This window comes from Delphinapterus leucas, chromosome 13 (assembly GCF_059928025.1).
Source record: "Delphinapterus leucas isolate spDelLeu-1000000601 "Yukka" chromosome 13, BTC_Dleu_Yukka2, whole genome shotgun sequence".
NCBI lineage: Eukaryota > Metazoa > Chordata > Mammalia > Artiodactyla > Monodontidae > Delphinapterus > Delphinapterus leucas.
The window spans coordinates 70869573-70895253 of record NC_143141.1 but is presented as its reverse complement, the minus strand read 5'-3'; the positions used below and the strand labels follow the sequence as shown (position 1 = coordinate 70895253).

General features: G+C 42.8%; 1 protein-coding gene across 1 annotated transcript in view; it reads right to left on the bottom strand.

The window, feature by feature from the left end:
• LOC149747784 (ALK tyrosine kinase receptor-like) overlaps nucleotides 1-25681 on the bottom strand; it is a 493479-nt gene that overhangs the window by 434733 nt on the left and 33065 nt on the right. Inside the window, exon 2 of the mRNA XM_089922432.1 lies at nucleotides 4539-4670. The gene's annotated coding sequence lies outside the window, so the exon portion shown is untranslated. The remainder of the gene's footprint in view (nucleotides 1-4538; nucleotides 4671-25681) is intronic.

Here is a 25681-nt window from a genome sequence, read left to right as displayed (position 1 = left end):
CCCATATCTACTAAATGATGGAGCCAGAACTTGAACCCAAATGGTGTGACCCCCCCAACTCCCATCATATTTCTACTCTGAAACACTGAAGATGCTAAAATAACAGAAATGCCAGTGTCCAGCAGGCCAGGTCTTAGAAATATGCAGTCAGCTACACCACAAAACTGAAAGATAATTCACTGCAAGTCTGTAAGGATGCCTAGCCAGCTCCTGGTTGAAGGGAATGGCCAGGTAAAGCACTAGAATCCTGCGTGGCTCCACCTGAGCTGGGCTTTACAAAGATTAGACTTATCAGTGGCTTGTTACAGGATCCACAGTGAGCTGTTGGCAGTCCCTGGAGAAGCCCAGTGTCTTAACATTCCACATGCAGCAGAGCCTGGTGGCCTGGAGTCAGATAATAGCAGCCTGGTGTATGTACACTTAATGGTCCCTCCGGCAACTCCAAAGCCCTCCTTCTGCTTCCAAGTCCTGATATATTTTTAAGGAAGACTGAACAGATTATGAAGGAAATTAATGAAGGGCATGGTATTGTGAGGGAGCAAAGCATGAAAAGGAGGCCATGGGGTGAAGTAGAACGACAGCTTTCTTCTCAGGCTGTGCTCCTTTGGGGTTCTTAGATGCCTATTCTATATCCAGCTGGTCTGCATGAAAATGTAAACACAACTCGTGAGTGGTGAAGCGTGTGTGTGTGTGCATGCGTGTGTGCGCACGCGTGTGTGTGTGTGTGTGTATGTTGGGCAAATGGGGTGAAGGGAACCAAAATATCAGAAGAAAAAAAATAAGAAAAAATTTCCCATCTGCTATATTAGTAATTGACCATCTCTACAAGATCCCCTTCAAATCTGCCCAAATTTGTTCCTTCAAAGAGAAAAAAGTCAAAATTGAAAAGCGTCAAACTAGACAGCAGCAGCTCCAGGTTAATCGTGGAGTTTGTCTTATCAGCCCCAGCTTTTCCTTCCAAGATTTTCTGCCCCCTCTCAGACGCTCAGGACCCCATGGTCTCACCCTATATCCACCCTCTAAGAAGCATGGGATTTATTGTTTAAAGGCACCCTGCAGGCCAGCTAATCAGAACACGTACCCAAGGCAGGGATATACACTTTGGCACTATTAAGAGGGTCTTTCGACCTCCACTGGAACACTGTCCACCCTGTGAAGTTGTGGGGGAGGGTTCCTCTAATGACAGGGTCAGCAAACTACGGCCCACAGGCCAAATCTGGCCGGCCACCCACTTTTGTAAATAGTATTTTATTGTCACACAGCCATGCTTATTATGTATTGCCTATGGCTACTTTCATACTACAGTGGCAGAGTTGAGTAAATACGACAAAGACTGTATGGCCTATAAAGTCTAGAATATCTACTATCTGTCCCTTTAGTGAAAAAGTTTTCCAGATCCTGCTTTAAATGAAATGGAAGGGTTTTCTTACATTACACTGAAATCTGCAATCTGCCCTGTTGGCCATCATTCTCCCCTGGAGTGCCATGGGAGGCTATGATCTCTTCCATCAGACAGCTCACCCCTGTTCACCATCAGACAACCCTTTGGTTATGTATAATCAATCACTGTGGTTTGCTCTTGGTTCTCTCTTCCCTGAGATGGAAACCCCTGCCATATTCACTCACTGTTTGTATTTTAGAAGGGGACCAATGCACACCCATACCTGATCATGCTCTGCATTCTAAGGAAGCTCTGTATTTCTCATGCCCACTCCCTCCCCTCCCCTCTGCCCCAGAAATCTTTGGGTTCTTAAACTTAAGCACTTAAACATATAGTGCTAGATATAATTTGTACTTATTCAGCATCAATTCCCTTTACAAAGAGCCTGTCTGGTAAGATTTGCTTTGCCTATTAATCAATTTGCAGCCCCTAGCCAAATGGGTAGGGTAACAAGCAAATGTAGACAAGAAGGAAAAAATGTTTGAATTCCGTCTGGCTGGATATTAGAATCAATGATTGCTGTAGAGAAAAAAAAAAAAAAAAAAAGACCTTATAGACCAATTCTTTTATTTGCAGAGGAGTGAGCAGAGACCCAGAGAGCTTATAGAACTTGCCCAAGGTCACGAAACTGAGCAGTGGTGAGATTTAGACCAGAACTCAGGTGTTCTGACTCCAGGATCATTCTTTCCACTGTTGTTTTTATTTTCATCTCTCCATATGACTAATTCCCTTAGAGCCATAGTAAAAAATGTTTTGGGCATCTCAATGAACATAACTGGGATAAGAGAAGATCTGTTCTAGGCCATATTACCCTATATACAAAGATTCCTCTTCATCCCACTTTCCCCCAACTCTCTGAGGCTTTGGAGTCAGGCCTGCGACAGTCAGAAAAAATCATCAACATTTATATAATTTACTGAGCACTTACTATGTACCAAGCAGTCTGACAACTGCTTTTACACTGATCATCTCATTTAATCCTTACAACAACAAGAAGATATTATTATTATCCACATTGTATGACTCAGAAAACCAGGTTTTAAAAGAGCTAGCTGAGTGGCTATTTGGTGGAACTGGGATCCCACAACCAGACAATCTGACTCCAGAGCTGGAGCCCTGTGGCCCCCATACTCTCCTCCTCCTGTTGTTGAAATCTCACTGGAGCTTATTTACTGCATGACACAGAGCCAAGTCTTTTCACAGAGGCATTGTTTGGTTGTCCTTTCCCTAATACTCTTCATCTTTTTCTCTTCTTCCATTTTCATGTGCAATCAAGCAATGATTTTTTTGTTCAATCAGAAAAGATCTATAATGGACCCATTACAAATCTATATTTCCTTTTCCTGTTTCTCCTCTTATTTTTCTCTCCTTTCATTTTTTTATTCTCCCTTTAATGGCTTACATCTGCCTAAAGTGCCCACAGGTATTCCCAGCTCAGACAAGGCATGCAGGAATAACAGTTTGCTCTGCTTTGGATCCCGTTCTGTTAAAGGCACAGTCCACGCTATTGACCCTACCTCCTCCACAGCAGGCACCTGACTCTGGCCTGACAAACTTGGACCCTGAATTCAGTTCTGCTCATATTGGATCTTTCTACACCACACACTATAAGTGATGCTGGAATACAAAAAGAAAATACACTCCCTGCCTTCCTGGAGTTTACTGCCTGGTGGGGGTCAGGGAAACTTCCAGGCAAAGAACAACGCTTAATCTGAGTACTTTAGGATCAGTAAGACCCAGCCAAACCCAGAAAGAGAAAGAAGGTGTGGGTTCATGTAGAGGATCTAACATGCATGGATCCTCAGTCTAGGGTCCACTGAACATGGAGGAATCCCTTGAGCCTATTCACGGGGTAAGACTAAGAGTCCTTTACTCATAATAACAGCCATAATTCAGCAAGCGTTTGCACTGTATCTTATGCCTTTTAAATGTTATCTCATTAATTCTTTACACCGAACTACTGGGTAGGTAGCATTTGCCCCATTGTATAGATCTTATGGGCTTAGAGAAACTAAGTTCCTTGCCCAGTTTAGGAAGATAAGAAGTGACTCAGGTGAAACTGGAAAAGTGCTTATTCTGATTTTCAAGTCCATGCTCCTTACCTCTACATACATTTCTGCCCTCCCTGGAGCAGTGTGAGCTTCTCTTTTCCAACCTGAGATATACTGACCCATTATTCACTGGGAGCTTTTATAAAAGGTGAAGTTGGGGGTTGAATATGCTCAAAAGGATTACATGAACCCTGAGGGCAAGTTGTCAGGAAGAGCATGGGCAGTTGTGCCCTCCCAGCGGCATCCCCCCTCAAGAGGTGCTCGATGGCACAGCAAGAAAACCACATGGTGTTCAAGGGCAATGTACTGTGTTTGTGTCCTCTCCCTCTGCCACACTTTGCAAAGCTGGCATTTTTGCAGGGCCCCTTAGACTGGCTCTTGAGGCCTGTGTCTCCCTCCCCACCATTACTAGGCCCCTGCCTTATGCCTGGATGTCTGGATGCTTGCCGATGTACAACAGGTGGCTCTGCAGTCCCTCAGGGCTCCCAGCACCCCTGGACTCCAAGCTGAGCTCCTGACTGCTGGCTCCAGCACAATCTTGGCCTGGAAATTACCAACTGCTTTTGGTAATGGCATGGCCAATGATGGATAAATGTTGTACTCCTTCCTCCAGATCCCTTACTAAACTTAAGTATCCAGTACTTAAAAAAAAAACAAACAAAACCCCCGCAAAACACAAAGTCAGCAGGTTTACAATAATTAAACAAAGCCCTGCAGGCAGAGCTGATGCAAAGCCCATGTCCAGAGCAGTGAGGGAAGCTGCAGGTTGGAGCTTGTGTTTGCACCTCCCTTTGGGCCCAGCAGCTGGGGCCTGGCCATGTGGGTTTGAGGACCAGCTGCAAGATGGGGAAACCAGGACTCCTTAGAACAGAAGCTAGGTGCTGAGACTAAAAGAGTTGTGTGAGGCCAATAAACACTGGGCTTGTTTTCCCCTAAAGGCCCCCAGGGTATCAGTTATAGTCAGAACAATCTTCTTAAATCCAACTCTGTGTTTTCTGTCTGCCAGTCTTATGTCTGAGCAGGGTTAAGTTCTGGGAGACAGTTACCTGTGGCCGGCACCCGACACTTGAGAGAGCAGAAGGGTTTAAAGTCAGAAGAACTGGATGAAGCAATGTCTCAGTCACTTGCTGGTTGTGGAACCCAGGCACAGCCCAAATCTCCCTGAGCCAGTTTCTCACCTATAAGATGAACAAAAGATGTATTACACAGACATGAAAACCCTACTGTGAGAATCAACTGAGTTAATCTATGCAGAGGGCAGACACGTAGTAGGAGCTTAATCCCCTTTGGTGAAGACTTACTTGTTTATATGTCAGTTTTACATTCAGAAAACTATCAGAACACAACATTTATTGTATTGTAATTATTACTTTATAACTCCCTTTTCCTATTTGATTTAGAACCCCTTAAGAAGAGTTATTCACCAAATGTTTGCTGAATCAGTGAATGAAAAGATGGAAGGACAAGAAAAGAAGAGAGCAGTGGAAAGAGAGATTTTAATAAATACATATGGGAATTTCCTTCTAGCTATTATGTATTCCCCTCAGCACATGGATGCATGAATCCATTTAACAAACATTTGAGGGGGGGCACATTTGCTGTGTATTAAGTGTTAGATATACAAAGAAAGATAAAAAAGACACTCCAAGAAAAATGAAAAGCTCTCAGGAAAATTATGGTCCAAATATGAAGCAGCTGGCTTGACAAAGAATAGGAGATCACTGTACTTAAAGAAGAAATGAACTGGATTTTGAACAACAGACAGACTGAGTGGTAAAAGGAATAGGGAGAAAAGTCTTCTCTTAACAAGAAAAATGTACAATTCATAACTTTAGGATAGGGGTTGAGGAGGGGCAAGCACAAGAAAGGCAAAATCCAAATATGAAATCAGCTTAAATACGACATGATTTGGAGCAAGTGGTGGAATGTAATAAAGAAATCCATTTGAGGATTTTCCCCTTAAGAGGTACAAGAGGAAAGATATTGCAACTACAGAGAAAGATTGGTAACTGGAGCACAGTATTGTACTTGGCTCTGCAATGAACAGTCAGCACCTCCTCATAAATAACCTCAAAGCTTTGTGTTGGCTTCCACTTTTGGAATCAACTTAGAGTTAAGGCAAAGAAAACTTAATTATAATTCCAAAACATCATGTAGATACTCTCAACTTTAGCAATGTATGATTCAGCTCACAGAAATTGAGAGGTGAAGGAACAGGAAGTAAAGGGAGGCATAATGAATACCCCAGAAGATATGTATTCTTTATTGTCAGAGGTATATTTCAAGGGATATCTGCACCAAAGGTAAATATATATGTAATTTTGTTAGATATTACCAAATTCCCTCAATAGGAGTTGTACCATTTCACATTCCTACCAGCAATGAATGAGAGTTCCTGTTTTCCAGCCCTAATTCCGAAGGATAAAAAATGGTATCTCAATATAATCTTAAGTTTAATTTCTCTTATTATGAGTCAAGTTGCATGAATTTTTTTATCATTGAAAAGTTTCTTCTAATTTCGATGTAGTTAAATTTATCTTTTCTGTTATTAAATCTGGAGTTTATAGTCAAAGTTCAAAGCAGAATTAATAAGAATATACACAAGTCATAGCAGATTTTGCCCGTGTTTTATTCTAGCACTTGTGTGGTTTTGTTTTTCATATTCAAGTCTCTGATCCATTTGGATTCCTGAAATAAATCCCATGTGGTCACTGAGCATAATCCTTTCTATGTTGCTGGATTTAGTTTAAGAATTTTTGCATTTATTTTCATGAAGACTAATGCTCTGTAGTTTTCTTTTCTTGTGATATCATTGTCTGGCTTTGATGTCAAGATAATACTGGCCCCAAAGAATGAGCTGAGAAGAGCTCTTTTGTCTATTTTCTGAAAATGTTTGTGTAAGATTGGCATATAGTTGATTCATATATGTGAATTCATTCAACTAGGCCTGGGCTTTTCTTTGTGGGATGATTTTTAATTACTAATCAGAATTTTTTACTCATTGTATGCCTATTCAAATTTTCTATTTATTCTTGAGTCAGTTTTGATATTTTTGTGTCTGTCTAGGAATTTGCTCATTTTATAGAAATTGTTGAATTTGTTAGCATAAAGTGATTTATAATATTCTCTTATAATTACATTAATTACATCTAGCGATGTCCCTTTTTCATTCCTAATATTGGGCAATTTCTGTTTTCTCTCTTTTTCTATGTCAGTATAGCTAAAGGTTTGTCTTTTAAAAAATCTTTTTTTTTGTTGTTTTTTTGTTTTTCGTTTTTGCAGTACGCGGGCCTCTCACTGTTGTGGCCTCTCCCGTTGCGGAGCACAGGCTCCGGAAGTGCAGGCTCAGCAGCCATGGATCACGGGCCCAGCCGCTCCGCGGGATGTGGGATCTTCCCAGACCGGGGCATGAACCGGTGTCCCCTGCATTGGCAGGCAGACTCCCAAGCACTGCGCCACCAGGGAAGCCCAAGCCCTGGTAAATTTAAGAAAATTGAAATCATATCAAGTAACTTTTCCGACCACAACACTATAAGAGTAGAAATCAATTGCAGGGAAAAAACTGTAAAAAATACAAACACATGGAGGCTAAACAATACACTACTAAATAACCAAGAGATCACTGAAGAAATCAAAGGGGAAATCAAAAAATAACTAGAAACAAACAACAATGAAAACACAATGACCCAAAAGCTATGGGATGCAGCAGAAGCAGTTCTTTGAGGGAAGTTTATAGCAATACAATGCTACCTCAAGAAACAAGAAAACTCTCAAATAAAGAACCTAAACTTACACCTAAAGCAATCAGAGAAAGAAGAACAAAAATACCCCAGAGTTGGCAGAGGAAAGAAATCATAAAGATCAGATCAGAAATAAATGGAAAAAAAATGAAGGAAACGATAGCAAAGATCAATAAAACTAAGAGCAGGTTCTTTGAGAAGATAAACTGACAAAGCATTAGCCAGAATCATCAAGAAAAAAGGGAAAAGACTTAAATCAATAGAATTAGAAATGTAAAGGAGAAGTAACAACTGACACTGCAGAAATACAAAGGATCATGAGAGATTACTACAAGCAACTGTATGCCAATAAAATGGACAACCTGGAAGAAATGGAGAAATTCTTAGAAAAGCACAACGTTCTGAGACTGAACCAGGAAGAAATAGAAAACATAAACAGACCAATCAGAAGCACCGAAATTGCGACTGTGATTAAAAATCTTCCAACAGGGGCTTCCCTGGTGGCGCAGTGGTTGAGAGTCCGCCTGCCGATGCAGGGGATACGGGTTCATGCCCCGGTCTGGGAGGATCCCACATGCCACGGAGCCACTGGGCCCGTGAGCCATGGCCGCTGACCCTGCGCGTCTGGAAGCTGTGCTCCGCAATGGGAGAGGCCACAACAGTGAGAGGCCCGTGTACCGAAAAAAAAAAAATCTTCCAACAAACAAAAACCAAGGACCAGATGGCTTCACAGGCAAATTCTATCAAACATTTAAAGAACAGCTAATACCAATCCTTCTCAAATTCTTCCAAATATAGCAGAAGGAAGAACACTCCCAAACTCATTCTACCAGGCCACCATCACCCTGATACCAAAACCAGACAAAGATGTCACAAAGAAAGAAAACTGCAGGCCAGTATCACTGATGAATATAAATGCAAAAATCCTCAACAAAATACTAGCAAACAGAATCCAACAGCACATTAAAAGGATCATACACCATGATCAAGTGGGGTTTATCCCAGGAATGCAAGGATTCTTCAATATACGCAGATCAGTCAATGTGATACACCGTATTAACAAACTGAAGGAGAAAAACCATATGATCATCTTAATAGATGCAGAAAAAGCTTTCAACAAAATTCAACACCCATTTATGATAAAAACCCTCCAGAAAGTAGGCATAGAGGGAACTTATCTCAACATAATAAAAGCCATATATGACAAACCCACAGCCAACATCATTCTCAATGGTGAAAAACTGAAACCATTTCCACTAAGATCAGAAAGAAGACAAGATTGCCCACCATCACCACTATTATTCAGCATAGTTTTGGAAGCTTTAGCCACAGTAATCAGAGAAAAAAAAAAAAAAGGTATCCAAATTGGAAAAGAAGAAGTAAAACTGTCACTGTTTGCACATAACATGATACAATACAAAGAGAATCCTAAAGATGCTACCAGAAAACTACTAGTGCTAATCAATGAATTTGGTAAAGTAGCAAGATACAAAATTAATGCACAGAAATCTCTTGCATTCCTACACACTAATGATGAAAAATCTGAAAGAGAAATTAAGGAAACACTCCCATTTACCACTGCCACAAAAAGAATAAAATGCCTAGGAATAAACCTACCTAAGGAGACAGAAGACCTGTATGCAGAAAAGTATAAGACACTGATGAAAGAAATTAAAGATGATACAAACAGATGGAGAGATATACCATGTTCTTGGATTGGAAGAATCAACATTGCAAAAATGACTCTACTACCCAAAGCCATCTATAGATTCAATGAAATCCCTGTCAAACTACCAATTGCATTTTTCACAGAACTAGAACAAAAAATTGCGCAATTTATATGGAAACACAAAAGACCCCGAATAACCAAAGCAATCTTGTGAAGAAAAATGGATCTAGAGGAATCAGGTTCCCTGACTTCAGACTATACTACAAAACTACAGTAATCAAGACAGTATGGTACTGGCACAAACACAGAAATATAGATCAATGGAACAGGATAGAAAGCCCAGAGATAAACCCACGCACCTATGATCACCTTATCTTTGATAAAGGAGGCAAGAATATACAATGGAGAGAAGACAGCCTCTTCAATAAGTGGTGCTGCGAAAACTGGACAGCTACGTGTAAAACAATGAAATTAGAACACTCCTTAACACCATCCACAAAAATAAACTCAAAATGAATTAAAGACCTAAATGTAAGGCCAAACTAAAACTCTTAGAGGAAAACATAGGCAGAACACTCTATGACATAAATCACAGGAAGATCCTTTTTGACACACCTCCTAGAGGAAGGGAAATAAAAACAAAAATAAACAAATGGGACCTAATGACACTTAAAAGCTTTTGCACAGCAAAGGAAACCATAAACAAGATAAAAAGCCAACCCTCAGAATGAGAGAAAATATTTGCCAACGAAGCAACTGACAAAGGATTAATCTCCAAAATATACAAGCAGCTCATGCAGTTCAATATTAAAAGAACAAACAACCCAATACAACAATAGGCAGAAGACCTAAACAGACATTTCTCCAAAGAAGACATACAGATTGCCAACAAAGACCTGAAAGGATGCTCAACATCACTAATCGTTAGAGAAACGCGAATCAAAACTACAATGAGGTATCACCTGACACCAGTCAGAATGGGCATCATCAGAAAGTCTACAAACAATAAATGCTGGAGAGGGTGTGGAGAAAAGGGAACCCTCTTGCACTGTTGGTGGGAACGTAAATTGATGCAGCCACTATGGAGAGCAGTATGGAGGTTCCTTAGAAAACTAAAAATAGAACTCCCCTACGACCCGGCAATCCCACTACTGGTCACATACCCTAAGAAAACCATAATTCAAAAAGAGTCATGTACCGCAATGTTCATTGCAGCACTATTTACAATAGCCAGGACACGGAAGCAACCTAAGTGCCCAATGACAGATGAATGGATAAAGAAGATGTGGCACATATATACAATGGAATACTACTCGGCCATAAAAAGAAACAAAATTGAGTTATTTGTAGTGAGGTGGATGGACCTAGAGTCTGTCATACAGAGTGAAGTAAGTCAGAAAGAGAAAAACAAATACCATATGCTAACACATATGTATGGAATCTAAAAAGAAAAAAAGAAAGCTTCTGAAGAACCTAGGGGCAGGACAGGCATAAAGACGCAGACGTAGAGAATGGACTTTAGGACATGGCGGGCGGGGAAGGTAAACTGGGATGAAGTGAGAGAGTAGCATTGACAAATATACACTGCCAAATAAAACAGATAGCTAGTGGGAAGCAGCTACATAGCACAGGGAGATCAGCTCGGTGCTTTGTGACCACCTAGAGGGGTGGGATAGGGAGAGTGGGAGGGAGACACAAGAGGAGGGGATATGGGGATATTTGTATATGTATAGCTGATTCACTTTGTGATACAGCAGAAACTAACACACCATTGTAAAGCAATTATACTCCAAGAAAGATGTCAAAAAATAAAATAAAATAAGTATTCACCCACATAATTACTTTCCTTTATTGGAGTCTAAACTTGCACTTGCAGTTGATTAAGGATTCTATATTTTACAACTCTTGATATGATGCATTTATTCCCTCTGCTTTGTAATGTATCCCCACTAAAACTTGTTCAAGGTAAGTGTGACATTTTTAAGACATGATTTTTAAGTGGTATCTGTGTGCAAATTATATTAGCACTTCCACATTGAATTGTTTTTATTTTAATGCATAGTGTCAAACAGATAAATACGTAATTTGTATTCTTGGGAGTAGATAGAGTGGTATTAAAATTATCAATATAATAACACGCTTAAAATCTGAAGTTCAAGGAAAGTTATGAATATATGTTGGCGTTTTATCTCATAAAGTCATTTTCATCTTAAAGCTAGCCTTGGAATTCCTGTATCAAATAAAATATGTCAGTACCTCCCTTAAAGAGTAAACAGCCTAAAGGTAGAAGATGGAAGGAGACAAGAAAAGAAAACCAGCCCTATTTTAACATTCTCCTTTCTTCTTACCTTGTTGTTTTTCCTCTGTAAGTTCTGCCAACCTGGTTCCTTGACTCTGCATTAACTATGATATACATTTTTATGACTGTTTACAATTTACAAAACACTTTCACATTCATCTCATTCTATTTTAGTCTCACAAGACTCCCAGGATATCTGGAAAACAGTTCTTTTTGTACCAATTCTTCAGAGGATGAAACAGGCTCTGTGGAGTAACTGATTACCCAAGCTGCCTGGCTGAGTGGGGATCAGAGCTCTTTTCGCTCCCCTACTAGCCTTCCCAGCACTCATATTATATCAGGCGCTGACATCCTGGCCTAGCCACCTTTTAGGGTCTCTCTGAGTACCTTCCCTAGGAGCAGATGAGACCTCTGGTGAAGTTGCCTGGAGCAGCTGACTCCCTTAGGAAGAGTATGGACTACAGTCAGAAGACCTAAATTCTGATTCTAGTCTTGGCCCTGCCTGATTCACTTAGCAACATCAGGCCCTTCACTCATCTTGTCTAGGCCTCAGTTCCCCCATCTATAAACTGGGGATATAAATGTGCCCTGACCACCTCACAGGCATAGTATGGAACTCGACATGATACATATATAACATATATGAAAATAGTTTCCAAAGCAGTGGTTTCATTTCACTGTGTCTCATAGACCCCTGGAGACGCCCTCTTTCAAGGTCTATGTCTTGGGACCTCATCATCCTTCGGAGTCAGTGCAAGTCCCCAAGGGTTCAGCCAGGCACAGGACCTTGAGGGGAGAGAAAGTGCATTGCTGGTGCCCTGATCTTCCCCCAGGGATGACTAAGGAGGCTGCTCCTGGAGGGGCCCTTCCTGCCCTGTCAGTCCAGCTTGCCAGTGGCTGCCCAGTTACATCATGGATCTGGTCTCCCCGAGTGTCCCTGCCTCAGCCATGGGTGGGGGGGCGGGGTTACATGACCTGATCTGATGAGAGCCACAGCTCCGAGGTGCTGGAAGCCAGCCCAGCGCACGCCCCCACGGAGCCTGCCGGGGCAGCTAAGACTGAGAGGAGGGGAGGTAGGGCGCAGCAAGTGCGGATGCAAGCAGCAGCTGTTCCTCCAGCTCCTGTTCCTGGCCCCAGGGGTCTGCTTCCCCATCCTTCTGACCTCCTCAGGATGGAGTCCACTGTGTTCTGCGCTCATTACATGTTTACCTGGGTAAAGCTTCAAACTCTGGATTGGGCAGGTCCTGGCTGGGAAAATCTGCACTGCTAATGAGGGACAGCCAAGCAGCGGGGAGAGGGGCAGTGGATTAAGAAGAAGTCCTGGATCCAGAGCTACAACAGCAGCCCTGGGAGAGTAGAGGAGGCTGGGGATCAGGGAAGCCCTGAGTTGGGAGAGGGGGGCAGGAGAGGGCCCCTGCACTTGGTACATAGTTTTCAGATGGTGCTTCTAAGGCTTTACACAAGTGAGGCTCACCACGTATAGGGAGGGAGGGGCACCTGCCACGAGGCCCCCTGCATTTTCATAATGGCTAGAGGATCAAGCCCAGAGACAGGAGGTGTCTGCAGGGTTCAGCAGGCCTGTTGGTAGAGCTGGAGGAGTTGCTGTCTGCTGCAGGGAGCCCCAGCCTTTGGAAGATTTTCACTGTCATCTGTCTAAAGTGTTTTAATAAGGTAATAATACTGCCGGTAATGGCTGGCATTGATGGATACTAAGCATTGCACAGCTAAACCATGTGCACGCAGTATTTCATTTAATCTTCACAATGATTCTATAAAGCAGGGGCAATGAGAAAACTGAGGCTCACCTATGCAACGTGGCATAGCCTGTAATTACGTGACGCAAAGCTCTGAACTAGGGCTGGAGTCTGACTTCAGAGCCTGTACTCCTAAACAGCCTGCTGTTCTGAACTGACTCCCAGACATGAACAGACTCTATTAAATTACATCTGAGGACTCTTTTAAGGAGAATGACAAAAATATGTCTACTGAGCACCTACTTTGTGCTAAGCATTTCACATTTATTACCTCGTATTCCTCATGACAATCCTATGAGATACTCTTCTCTCCAGTTTACAGATTAGAAAACTGAGACTCAGGGATGGTAAGTGATTCACTCAAGTTATGATTCTGGGATCCAAACCGAGGTCTGTCTGACTCTAGGGTCCATCCTCTTTCCACCAGGCTGATCTGGATGCATTTATTTGTGATTCTCACTCAACTTCAGGGACTCCTCATTAAAAAGAGAAGAAGCCCCTGGAGAAGCTATAGGATTATGGGGGAAAGGGATCATAAGTTCAGGGTGGGAAGTATCATTCCAGAAAGGTTTCTACAAATCCCCAAATCCTGGGAGTTACTGATCCACATTTTGAGAATCTTGGTTTCAGAGCCATTAACCCAGAACTCCCTGAGATATAAAGTCACATGTTTTTGAAAAGTCTTGAAGGGGAAAACATCAGACCAAGAATCAAAAGAAGTTTGCTCAGGTTCTCCCCTGAATTCTCTGAGGGACTTCCAGTAAGTCAATTATCTTCCCTGGGCCTGTTTCCTAATAAGACCTCCTAATGACCCTTCCAACTCTAGTTCCTCATCCTGCAGTAAAATCTATCTTAGCCCATGAAAGTGGTTCCCAGTAAAGATGAGACAGGAGGGAGGCAGGGCACAACCTTTAAAAGAATGGGGACTTCCCTGGTGGTCCAGTGGTTAAGAATCTGCCTTCCAATGCAGGGAACACGGCTTCGATCCCTAGTCGGGGAACTAAGATCTCACATGCCATGGGACAGCTAAGCCCGCGTGTCACAACTACTGAGCCTCCACACTCTAGAGCCCACGTGCCACAACTAGAGAGAAGCCCATGCGCTGCAACTAGAGAAGCCCACTCACCCAACAAAAAGATCCCACATGCTGTAACTAAGACCCAACGCAGCCAAATAGATAAATAAACATTTAAAAATAAATAAATAAATAAAAGAATGACATAGCCATTAAGGACATGACATAAACTGGTTAGAACCAACTAGGTCCAAGATGGCAGATGAGTCGATTTCTGCTAGATCTTGAGCCTCAGTACAGCTCATGTAATACATCAGCAAGCTAAATGACACACCCACAGGCGCCATGACAGTTCCAAGGCCAATCATAAAAGGCCAAAAAGTGGGTGGTGGCCCAATTCCTGGAACTCCCTGCCCCTTCCCCCAAATAGCTGGAATAATCCTCCCACTCATTAGCCTATGAAATTAACCACCCCTATAAAAACTGACAACCCGGTCTGCTGGGACCTCTTGCCTTCTGAGATGGCGCACACTCTGTCTACAGAGTGCGTATCTCCCTGAATAAACCTTTCACTTTACTATGGCTCACTCTTGAATTCCTTCCTGCATGAAGCCAAGAACCCACACTTGGTGGCTGTCCCAGGGACTTGCCTGAGACCTGAGACATGACCATCCTCTCGTGCCCCACTTTCTTTCCTGAAATAGAGATGTCCCAACATATTAATTGTGAAGCATACTACAAATCATTTGTTACTAATATTAGGTGTGCCAAATTAGAGATCATTCATGTAACATCACTTTCACTCATGATGATGAACAAGCAGGAAGGAAAGGATGAATTTCAACCAGCGCTAGAATGACACAGATACAAATTATTGGTGCTTCAAGGTTGATGGAGGTAAGGGTCAGCAAATTATAGAGCTGAGGCATCAGGAATGTGGCACAGACAAAGTGCCATTTGTATTGGGTCTTGAAGGACAAGGAGCTTTCCAGGGAAGAAGGGCCTTCCAGGAAGAGGACATATTAGATCCAAATGGTCTTCACCAACCATGATGATACTATTCATTCAGAGCATGATAATCCAGGCAGTATCCTCAGGGGAGACCTCAGGGTTCACAAGCCATAGTGTAAACAGGGCAAGCAGCCTCCCTGCTGCAGGGAGGATGAGTTCTGCAGTTGCAGTTTCTAGGGACTACTGGGAACAGAGGACATTTTCCTTCTTTGAGCAACTCCTTCCAGAGTCTGAGATCCTGCCCTCCTGTATTTTGTCTTCTGCCCAGACCTGCTCAGTCTTGTCCAGTCCTGCCCAGCCTTGCCTTACTCTGCCCTGGTCCACTCAGCCCTACAAGTCCTACCCAGTTCTACCCAGTCCTCCTGACTTCTGCCCAGCCTGCGTGTCCTTGCCCGCACCTGTTCAGCACAGCACAGCCACGCTTCGCTCTGCTCAGTACTGTGTGGTTCTGCCCAATCTGCCTTGCCCAGCTAAGCCCTGCTCAAACCAGTTCATGTTCTGCTCAATCCTGCCCAGCGAGCCCTGCTTGGCCTAGCCCTGCCCAGCCCTGCCTTGGTCTAGTTCAGGACTATCCTCTCTCCCCCCAGACTCAAAGGAAGCCTCTTTTCTCCAAGATATCCTACTCCCTTTCTAAGGCTATGTTTGGGGACATTATAAGAAATAGCCCTAAGAAACCCACTACTGCATCTATTGTAAGAACTTTGTCAAGGACATTGTTTACTATAGGGATTCTCTTTATGGAAATCCTTGGGAGATGTTTCTCTCTGGATTCAATAATAGCAATTGTGCTTCTCAATTGACTGTATTGTTTTAACCTCAGGACACTGTGACCCTATGATAGTTCCAACTGTAGGGTCTTGCAAGAAAGCAAGGCGCAAATAAATGACCTGCCCTTACAAGTGTATAGAATCACAGCGTACATTTCTGCACTAACATTTTTTCAGCTTACATTTTTTTCTTTGCCTCTTTTATTTATTATGATTAACTTACTTTTCTTTGTAATCTACCTTGAATTCTTCTTAGAAAGAAGTTGGGCACAAATAATAAGGAACATTTATTAAACTTCCACTCTATGCAGTGTTGCATGGATGGGGGTCCCCTGCTCTTTCACACACCTGGACGAGGCACATGGAAGAGCCCCCCTGTTGTATGTGGTGTTCCATTAGACACACAGCCCCTCCAGGCAAAAGGAAGAACTCACTCAGCAGGGTGATTGCTCTTATGCAGAACAACCTTGTAAATGCTTAAGAACTGGTTGTATTTGCTTTAGGGACTTTAAGAGAATCAGGTTTGAAGAAAAGATCTGCAAAAGATAAGTGATTAACAGCTTCAGGTTTCCTAGAAGCAGAGCTCACAAATGAGTAAACATTGTCAGCTCATTGATTACCTTAAGGCAGAGGGAGGGAGGAGCTCAGTGGATCTAGGAGGAAAAAAACCCCAAGTGGCATCAACTTGCATGCAATGAGCACAATGTATACTTCAATGTAACCTTTACCATCATCAAAAAGGACCAGAATTCATGAAGGTCCCACTAAGTAGAGTCTGAGGATACAGAGAGTAAAAGAGATGATCTTTACCCTCAAAGACCTCACATTCTCAATGAATAAAGAAGTCAGAGAGGGCTTCCCTGGTGGCGCAGTGGTTGAGAGTCCGCCTGCCGATGCAGGGGACACGGGTTCATGCCCCGGTCCGGGAAGATCCCACATGCCGCGGAGCGGCTGGGCCTGTGAGCCATGGCCGCTGGGCCTGCGTGTCCGGAACCTGTGCTCCACAACGGGAGAGGCCACAACAGTGAGAGGCCCACGTACCACAAAAAAAAATAAGAAAGAAAAAGAAAAAGAAGTCAGAGAGATTAAAAATTACATGGTACAAAGTTGTCTGTGCTGAGTGTTCAGCTGGCAATAGGGTATCATATAGGCTTTGACTCTAATGCAGAGAGTGGATGGAAGCATGCAGGAGGCCAGCTATCCAGGACCATAACAGCAAACCAGCAGCTCTGAGCAGAGTGGTGACAGAGGTGGCAGAAAATAAATGGTAAGTGCCAACATAACCAGAGACAAAATAGAAGGCAGTCTCATTGTACATGCATTTATCTATATAAATTCAACTATGGGAGTGTGTATGTTCATGCATGAGAAAGAGGGAGGAACAATGAAAATTGTCATGTTCATCTGCCTGCTACTCCTCTCAGTGGTCATGTTTCAGGGAATGAGCATGAACCAGAATCTATGAATCTGATTCCTTCACTAGGACTCAGCTACCATGTGCCTCTCATAGTGTAAGCATCTCACAGAAGGGCTCTGTAAGTCTAATATGTAAAGGTCCTTTTTTACATGAACCCCCTCTTGGTGTCTTCATAAAATTATATATATTGTTCTTGATGGGTGATCTAAGGAATTTTCAGAGGTTAACTATGGACTCCAAGTAATTTCCTACTTTCTCCACTTCAGACTTTTGAGCTCCAACCTGGATAAGATGCAACTCTGTAAAAATATCTAACAGGTGCTTATATGCTTTTGATGAATGAGTAAATGAACAAACGAATGAATGAACCAATGAACAAACAGATAAAGAGGAGAAGGCAGAGATGAGAATAAGCCTCAAGTTGTAATCTGCAGTGATTAATAAAGGGGTCGCTGAGACAGTCATAGAAGCCCAGAGTTGGAGCTGGTTTTGAAGAAATGTCAGCAGATTTCACTCTTTGTCACCTTCTTGTCATTACACATGTCATTTCCTCAGTCGAAAGCTCCTATCCTTCTTTCCCTACCTGAACTACTTCTACTATCCTTTAAGACTTGGCCTAAACATCACATCCTTAGTTAAATCTTTTCTGAACCCAATGTGAAGATTTAGTTACTGTGCTACCTTAGCACAAAGTATGTACTTCTATCAAAGGACCTATTTATAAGTGCTTTGTGATCATTTATTGCAGTGTGTCCAACCTCTACTCATCTGGGAACATCTTATTCATTGTTTATTACTGATTCCTCTAAACAGAGCCTGGAACAAAATGCAAATTAAGAGAGTGAGTTCAGTAAAACACAAACTGAGATTGATAAGACACCCATCCTGGTAGGTTGAATTATTGGTCCCATTCTTCATCCCCCTTGTAGTAGCAGCCTCGTACTATGACCTCAGGGAGGGAAAAGTATACTTCCTTGCCACTTGATTTTGATCTTGTCCAGCAGTTTACAAGCTGTGAGATGCAAACATCTGTAAGGGGGCAGGGTGGTACCTGGGATACTTTGGGGAGCTATGAGTTCAAAACTACTTTCATAATAATACTAAGACATTACTTGCCCTTTTCACTGAGTTGACATCTTCACTGATGGTACAGAGGCAACATTAGGTTAAGACTGCTGGCATCTTAGCATGAACCAAGGCCACGCCACCAACTGTACCAGTAGTCATGATGTTCTTCACAGCCATGCACTCATGTCAAGAGAAAATTGCAGTTTCTCTACCAATTTCCTTAATGATGCAGTAAACAGTCTTAATTTCATTAAATCTTGATACCTAAGTAAATGTCTCTTTAATAGTCTGTGTAAGAAAATGGGAAGTAAACATAAAGCACTTCTGTTGTATACCCAAGTTCTGTGGCTGTCTTGAGTAAAAGCACTTGTGTGATTGAGTTGCAGGCTGCATTAACTACTCTTTCCATGGAACACTTTTATTTGAAAGAATGACTAACAAACTATGATTATTCAGACTTGTGTATTTAGCAGATACTTTGTCAAAAGCAAAGTGAGACTGTCATTTCTTAGAAAACACCTGACAAAACTTGTTGCTAATGATACAATTTGAGTTTTTAAGCCAAAATCAGAATTTTGTAAAACATTTTGTATCAGTGTATTAAAGAGTCTGATTCCATTTTTTATATTTGACAGGCTCCACCCCATCTCTTTCCCTCTTGCCCCACATTTGACAAGCTGGTAAGAAAGCCCTGGTGCTCTCTCCTTGGGCATCAGCAGAGAACTCCAAACCACACAAACCCTGGATATGCATGGGGATACTCACTCTGCCCCTGCCCTCCTAACCACAGTAAAAACCAAAGCCGCTATCCCCTTGTTTCACTCAAGCCATTTCAAAATGGCTTGGATGCATCACCTGCTCTCTCCAGAAAGCCCCAATATATGAGAAATGAATTTTTTTTCATGCTTTCTTGGTGCATGTGTGCCATCATCAGTCTCGACATCCAAGAAAATTTGGGGTGAGGGATTGATCCCAACCTCCAAGGCAACCACAAGACAACAGGCATCGTAAGCATGATGGTCTAGGCAATGACCACGACCACCTAGGGGTGTTTGTGCTCTTATTTTTGGATTGCTAACCAGCTCTGCTGCCTGTTGGGAAGTATGCATTTGGAGCTGCTGCCTGCTGGCCCGTATGCCCTTTGAGCTGTGCTGCGGCCTGCTGACGAGCTTACGCTCTGAGCTGAGCTAGTTTGTGCTGCACGCGCTGAGTCCTACTGAGACTCTGTTATAGATCTAACTGACCTAAATCAAAAACTTTGATAATTGGCAGTTAGGTACAGGAGTCCCTAAATGGGATTGGTGCCTTCCTTAAAGTCACCCTGGGTGGTGTGTCATGGCCCAGATCTATCTTTGTGTCTCGGAGTGAACCATGTGTCTTGATTTTACCATAAGCTGAGCCTGACCAACTCCAGGCTCAGAGAATGCCTCTCTAGAGAACACTCAGGTACAAACATACAACTGTGCCATTGGTGGTTGCTCAGATGAGAAAGAACAACTAAGTATGTGGCACGCTAAGGTACAAGCTCCACAGTGCACTCGGCTCACCGGGTCTCTGTGCAGCTGAAACTGCTTCTCTGTTGTTGCTGCTTTGCTTCTGTCACAAAAAAGATCGTGATCCTCTGCACTGGAGAGGGGAAATCTGTGAGGCACAGATACTAATGAAAATGTACCAGTATGTGTCATCCCAATTCCCCAAAGGGGCCAGAGGAAACTATAAATTTACTGGAAAATTGAAAAAGTGATCACCGAAGACTCTGTGTGCCACCACCTATCAGCATGCTCAGCGGCCATTCCAACTCCACCGTGGAGCACAGGTGCCACAGTCAACAAAACAGATGGTATTTGTGGGTGAGGCTATGTGGGGCGTGAAATTCCTGACCCTTATAACACTGACTGGAATTCCCCAAGTGGAGAAACTTAAAGGTAGGACAGGGCAAGACCTCCCCCAAAGTGTTCCTTATAACTACTCAAAACTCTTTTATTCAGGTGGAGGAAAAAGAAACTGTAACAGAGGTCTGTGATTTGCCCTACTGGAAATTCAAAACTGACTATAAGAATTTATTCAATGGGAAGATGAAAAGGGAACCAGGTGGCTATTGCACCTCTATAACACAGTTCAGAATTAATGTTAACATTTGTTGAGATTTGTTAGTTGGCAGGCATACCTCATGATCCCAAAATTAATAATTTATTGAGCAACCCATTTGATCTATTGAAATGGGACCATAATATGCACCGTCCCACAGCATTCTAGAGCTCATCTCCCTGTCTTTCCTCTCATCTACTGGGTGTTCACAACATGAAAATGAACCCATCCCACTGCCACCACTGTAAATGTTCATGCCTTCAATAGTTGGAAAAACTTGAAGGAAGAATAATAGTTATTGGGGAAAACTGGCATGATGCAATGTATTTATTATTATTTTGTGAAACATCCCAATCAATCAGAAGTGCTTACTACCCCAAAACAGGGCCTTTTGATGCTGTACCAGACAATTTTTTTTAAAGAAGGTCATCCCCAAAGAATCGAAAAGACTTGCTTCCGCCTTTTAGCCAGGCTGCCTCATTAAGAAAGCATTAGATGGCCTAGAGTTATTTGCTGCCTCACAAAGGACCTCCAGGCAATCAGCCTCCCCAAAACCAACAACCTCATCAAAAGGCCTAATACTGGAGACTCTGAAATCTGGGTCTCCCAATCATTTAATCTTGGGCACAACCCCTGAAGAGTTACAAGCTTTATTACAGCAAACTATGCAGAAGCTACAAGGCACCCAATGCCAGGCCACACCAGATATATAGCAAGTTGCCTCCAGACCTTCATGACTCTCATGCCCCTGACACCCCAAGGGCCCACAACCCAATATCCTGATTTTAGGCAGTGGCAACTGCCACAAACCTGCTACTAGGTACTCAGCATCTCCCAGAGGTACAAGCCACCACCCAGGGACAAGTTTCCCTTATATCCCTCTAGTGGTTCATTGGTTTCCCCACAACTGGCAAATCTTCATGGCCTTAGTCAATATTGGGGTCAAGTTACAATTATACCTGGGGTCCCACAAAATTTAAACAAGGTCCTACCTATGTTATTAGGGGAGTTATGGGACATTAAAATATAGGGCAAACAGCAATGCCTCATCTTAACCATTAGCATTATTTGTCTTACCTGAATTCCCCAAGGTCATAGCACTAATTTCCCTAAAATATCCCATAGTGGGCATGGATACCCCAACTCAATAAGCAATAAGTTTGAATTAAACAACGTCTTTGGCACTTATAGCTGGTTTCACAAAATGGGATCCCATAGGCCTTCTCCACACCTCCCTTTAACCTGGTTAAAACAGTTAATATAGCTCAATATATTTTAAAACACAATCCACAGGAATTAAAAGCCATTATGCAAGACTTACTGAAGGAAGGGGTCATTGTTTCTACTGTCTCCCTCTTTAATAACCCAATTTGTCCAGTGCCCAAACTTGATGGAAATAAATGATGCCTAACAGTGGTTTACCCTAACCTTAATACCATAATTCCCTCAATTAAGGTTCCCATATCTAATATCATTGATACTACTGACTCCACTCAATCAGCAACTGCAAAGTATTATGCTGTTATAGATTTGGCTAACATGTTCTCTTCACTGCTCATTTTGACAGCCTTTCAACTGAAATATGCCTTCCCCTTTGAAGGAACACAATATACTTTCACTTGCCTCCCCATGGGGTGTTTCAACAGCCCTGCCATCACACTCATTCTTCGCAGGCAAGATCTTAACTGCATTGCATTTTCTCCAGGAACACAAGTATGACATCACACTGACTACATCCTCCTTTGAGGAGATTCAAAGGATACATTCACACAGGAGATACAAACATTTGTCATAGACTTTTTCAGTTAGGGCTGAGTCATTGTTCCCCATAAGATTCAAGGCTCTACAATTTCAATAACATTTCTGAGCATTATTTGGTAAAGGAATCAACTCCTCGCCTTATTTTCACCCACTGATTTAAGTAAGGCAGGCCCAACACTTGCTGGATCTGTTTAAATTTAGAGGCAATATATTCCTCACTTACAAATTTTACTAAATCCCATTTATGTTGTTACTCACAAATCAGCCCACTTTGAATGGGGCTCCCTACAACAAAAGCCTCTAAAATCTGTCCAAATTGCAATGCAACAGGCAATCCCATTAGTGCCCTCTGAAGACTCCTTCACTGTACAGGCATTAGCAACCCCCTCCTGAAGTTTCTGGACCACCCATGATGGCCATAAATTGCTCATGAACTTTCAGTGCAATAAACTCTTCAGCTTCATACTATACAATATTAAAGCAGCAACTGCTGGCCACATATTGGGTTCCTCTAGAGATGCGTAGAAGCTCTCACAGACCCTGAGCCCAGACTTTACTCAGCTTTACGAGACCAATCTTTACCCAGCTGCCCATTATGTCTTGGGTCACAAAAGCAGCATCCTACAGGCTCAGCATGGTCACAGAGGCCTCCTTATTGAAATGGAAATAGTACTTACAGGTTAGGGCCAAATCTGGGCCCACTGGAATACCTGGACCTACAAGAGGAGATAGCTTCCCCTGTCCTCAATACCTAGCTAGATGCAATGGCACCAGAGGTGATCATCCCTCTCCCAGACCCGCTGGCTACCTGGAGAGCCCCTCGGAACCAACTGAGTGACCAGAAAGGGAAGTCTATATACTTATGGGTGGTAGTGGCAGCACCATACATGATAAACCCCACTGGAGAGCTGCTGTACCCCTAACCAGTACATCCCTAGTCAAGGGTGGGACCCAAGGTCAGCACCACTGGCCAAACCTCATGTGGTCACCTTAGCACTAGAGGATGTCCTGGCCAACAATCTGTGCCCTCTGCACATTTTTACAGCATCTTGGGCCAATGCCAATGGCATGATCATCTGGTACAACATCTGGCAACAACAATTCCTCATCCAAGGTTATCTCCTTTGCAGTAAAAAAACTCAAGAAATTCCATGCCTCACAGACATCCAAAATATAAATCAATGTCATACATGTCTCTGTACAAAGTAAAGCCACAATACAAGGCCTCACCAAAACACTCCTCATCACCTTCAAAGTTCCAGACATCACTGATAGCTACCAAGGCACTCACTTCACGTTTCAAAATACACAATGCTGAGTTTAAAACCATGTTTTACAGATATTACTAATTCATTTATTCTTCTGTTATTCACTGAACACCTTCTAGGAGCCAGACACTAGGTTCTGGGAATACAATAAATAAGGTAGGCATGGCTTTTGCCTGCCATGAGCTCATAATTCCAAAGGGTAATGGTCAGTTCAACAGTAAATGAACACACTGATAAAAGTGAGCATACAGTGCTAAGGGAACCTCTGGGGAGGTACCTATACTGAGAACTGAAAAATAAATAGAAGTTAGTCATGTTTGGGAGGGAAAAGAGAAAACTGTTTCAGACATGCAAGAAAGAACATGGCTTATCCCAAGAACTGAAAAATATTCACTGTGGCTGAGAGCATAATGCTGGAAAACAGAAACCTCTCTAGGTATTGCAAATACAGTAAATTTAATAGAGGGAATTTTTTTTACAACTGTGATAGAAGAGTTGAGAAGATAAAGAGAGGATGAGGAAGCAGCTCAGTGATCAGTGACAACAGGAAGCCAGAGGAGGGTTACCAGAGCCCAGAGCTGGAGCTAGCTGGCAGAGGCCACAGCACAATGATGACTGCCTGTCAGGAGTAGGGCTACAGAGGTCACAACAGCCTGGTGGGAACTGGAGCCAGAAGGAGAAAGAGAAAATGCAGCCATTTCTGGAGACACCACCCGACCTGGAACAGCGGTTGGGGAGTAGAAGTACCCTCCCCACCCTCATCCCCCACCAATGCCTTTGGTAGGCCAGACCTAGGTGGAATCCAGCCGAAATGAGAGCCCTGGAATGCATTCTTTCAGCCCCATTGTAATGTAGAGGAGGAAAAGGAACAGATCTGAGGGCAAACAGGCAAAAGACCAACACAGTAAAGGTAAAACTGAAAAAGGAGGCTGAGGTCCGATCACCTACAGTCTTGCAAGTGCTTTACCCTAAACACAATGCTGGCCTTTGAAGGGTTTTAAGCAGAAAGTATATGATTGATTTTGCCTTAAAAGATTACTAAATCTTGGGCTTCCCTGATGGGGCAGTGGTTGAGAGTCTGCCTGCCGATGCAGGGGACACGGGTTCGTGCCCTGATCCGGGAAGATCCCACATGCCGCGGAGGGGCTGGGCCCATGAGCCATGGCCGCCGAGCCTGCATGTCCAGAGCCTGTGCTCCGCAATGGGAGAGGCCACAACAGTGAGAGGCCCACGTACCACAAAAAAAAAAAAAAAAAGATTACTAAATATTTTAATAATTTTTTTAGCTTCAGTACCTGAGCATAAAAAATAGGTTTCATTGTAGTAGATGTGATCATAAAACACCTGAAAGTATGATCTCCCCATTTAAAAGCTACAATGATAAGTTACAGTGTATCTAGAGACTGGAAACAAGAATAATGAGGCATCTGGGAACCACGTCATTGAAGAACCAGTTTGAGGGTATCAGTCACATTTCTCCTGGAGAACAAAGCTCTGAGGGAAGCCATGACACCTGTCATACTATATGAAGAGCAGCCATGTAGAAGGAGGTGTAGGTTTCTCCACTGATATTCCAGAGGGAAGAGTGAGGAGCCAGGGGGGATGATGGGAAAGCAGATTTCATTTCAATTTTGATGGAAGAACTTCCCAACACTTAGAACTTCTAGCAGTGGAATGGACTCTCTCTGAGATGCTAAGTTGCTCCACAAGAGAGTAAGCTCCCAGTGAGGAAAGGTGATCAGATGAAACCTTTTATTAGTTGTGGCCAGGTCAGGGGGCAGTTATATAACACCACAAAATTCAGCAGCTTAATATGACAAAAGTTTAATTTCTTGCTCACACTACAGATCCAGTGTGGGGCAGGAGGGATCTTTGTTCACTATGGTTTCTCAGTGTTGGGCACACAAGCATCCTGATCACCACAAAAGTGGGAAGGGAAAGGCCCCCTAAGAACCTCTGTCCATTGGTGACATGATATCCTCATATTTCACTGGCCAGAGCATGTCACACCGACACAACTACTTAAAAGGGTTGTGCTCAGAAAACAGAAAGCCAGAAATATTTAGAGAATAGCACTGAGGACAATCATAAATTTCCGTATCTTGATTATACTTGTTCTGCCTACTTTGCAGGATGGTTGAGAGGTTAAAATCATGCATGACAGTTCTTCATAAGGATAAAGTGGTATGAAAATGAATGGCATGCTGATGTCCTGCTCCTTGTTCACTGCTTCCTCCTTAGTGCCTAGTGCATAACAGAGGCTCTATAACTGTCGGCTGAAAGACTATATGGATTAACAAATATTTTCAGTTGATTTTTCTTCCTGTGAAAA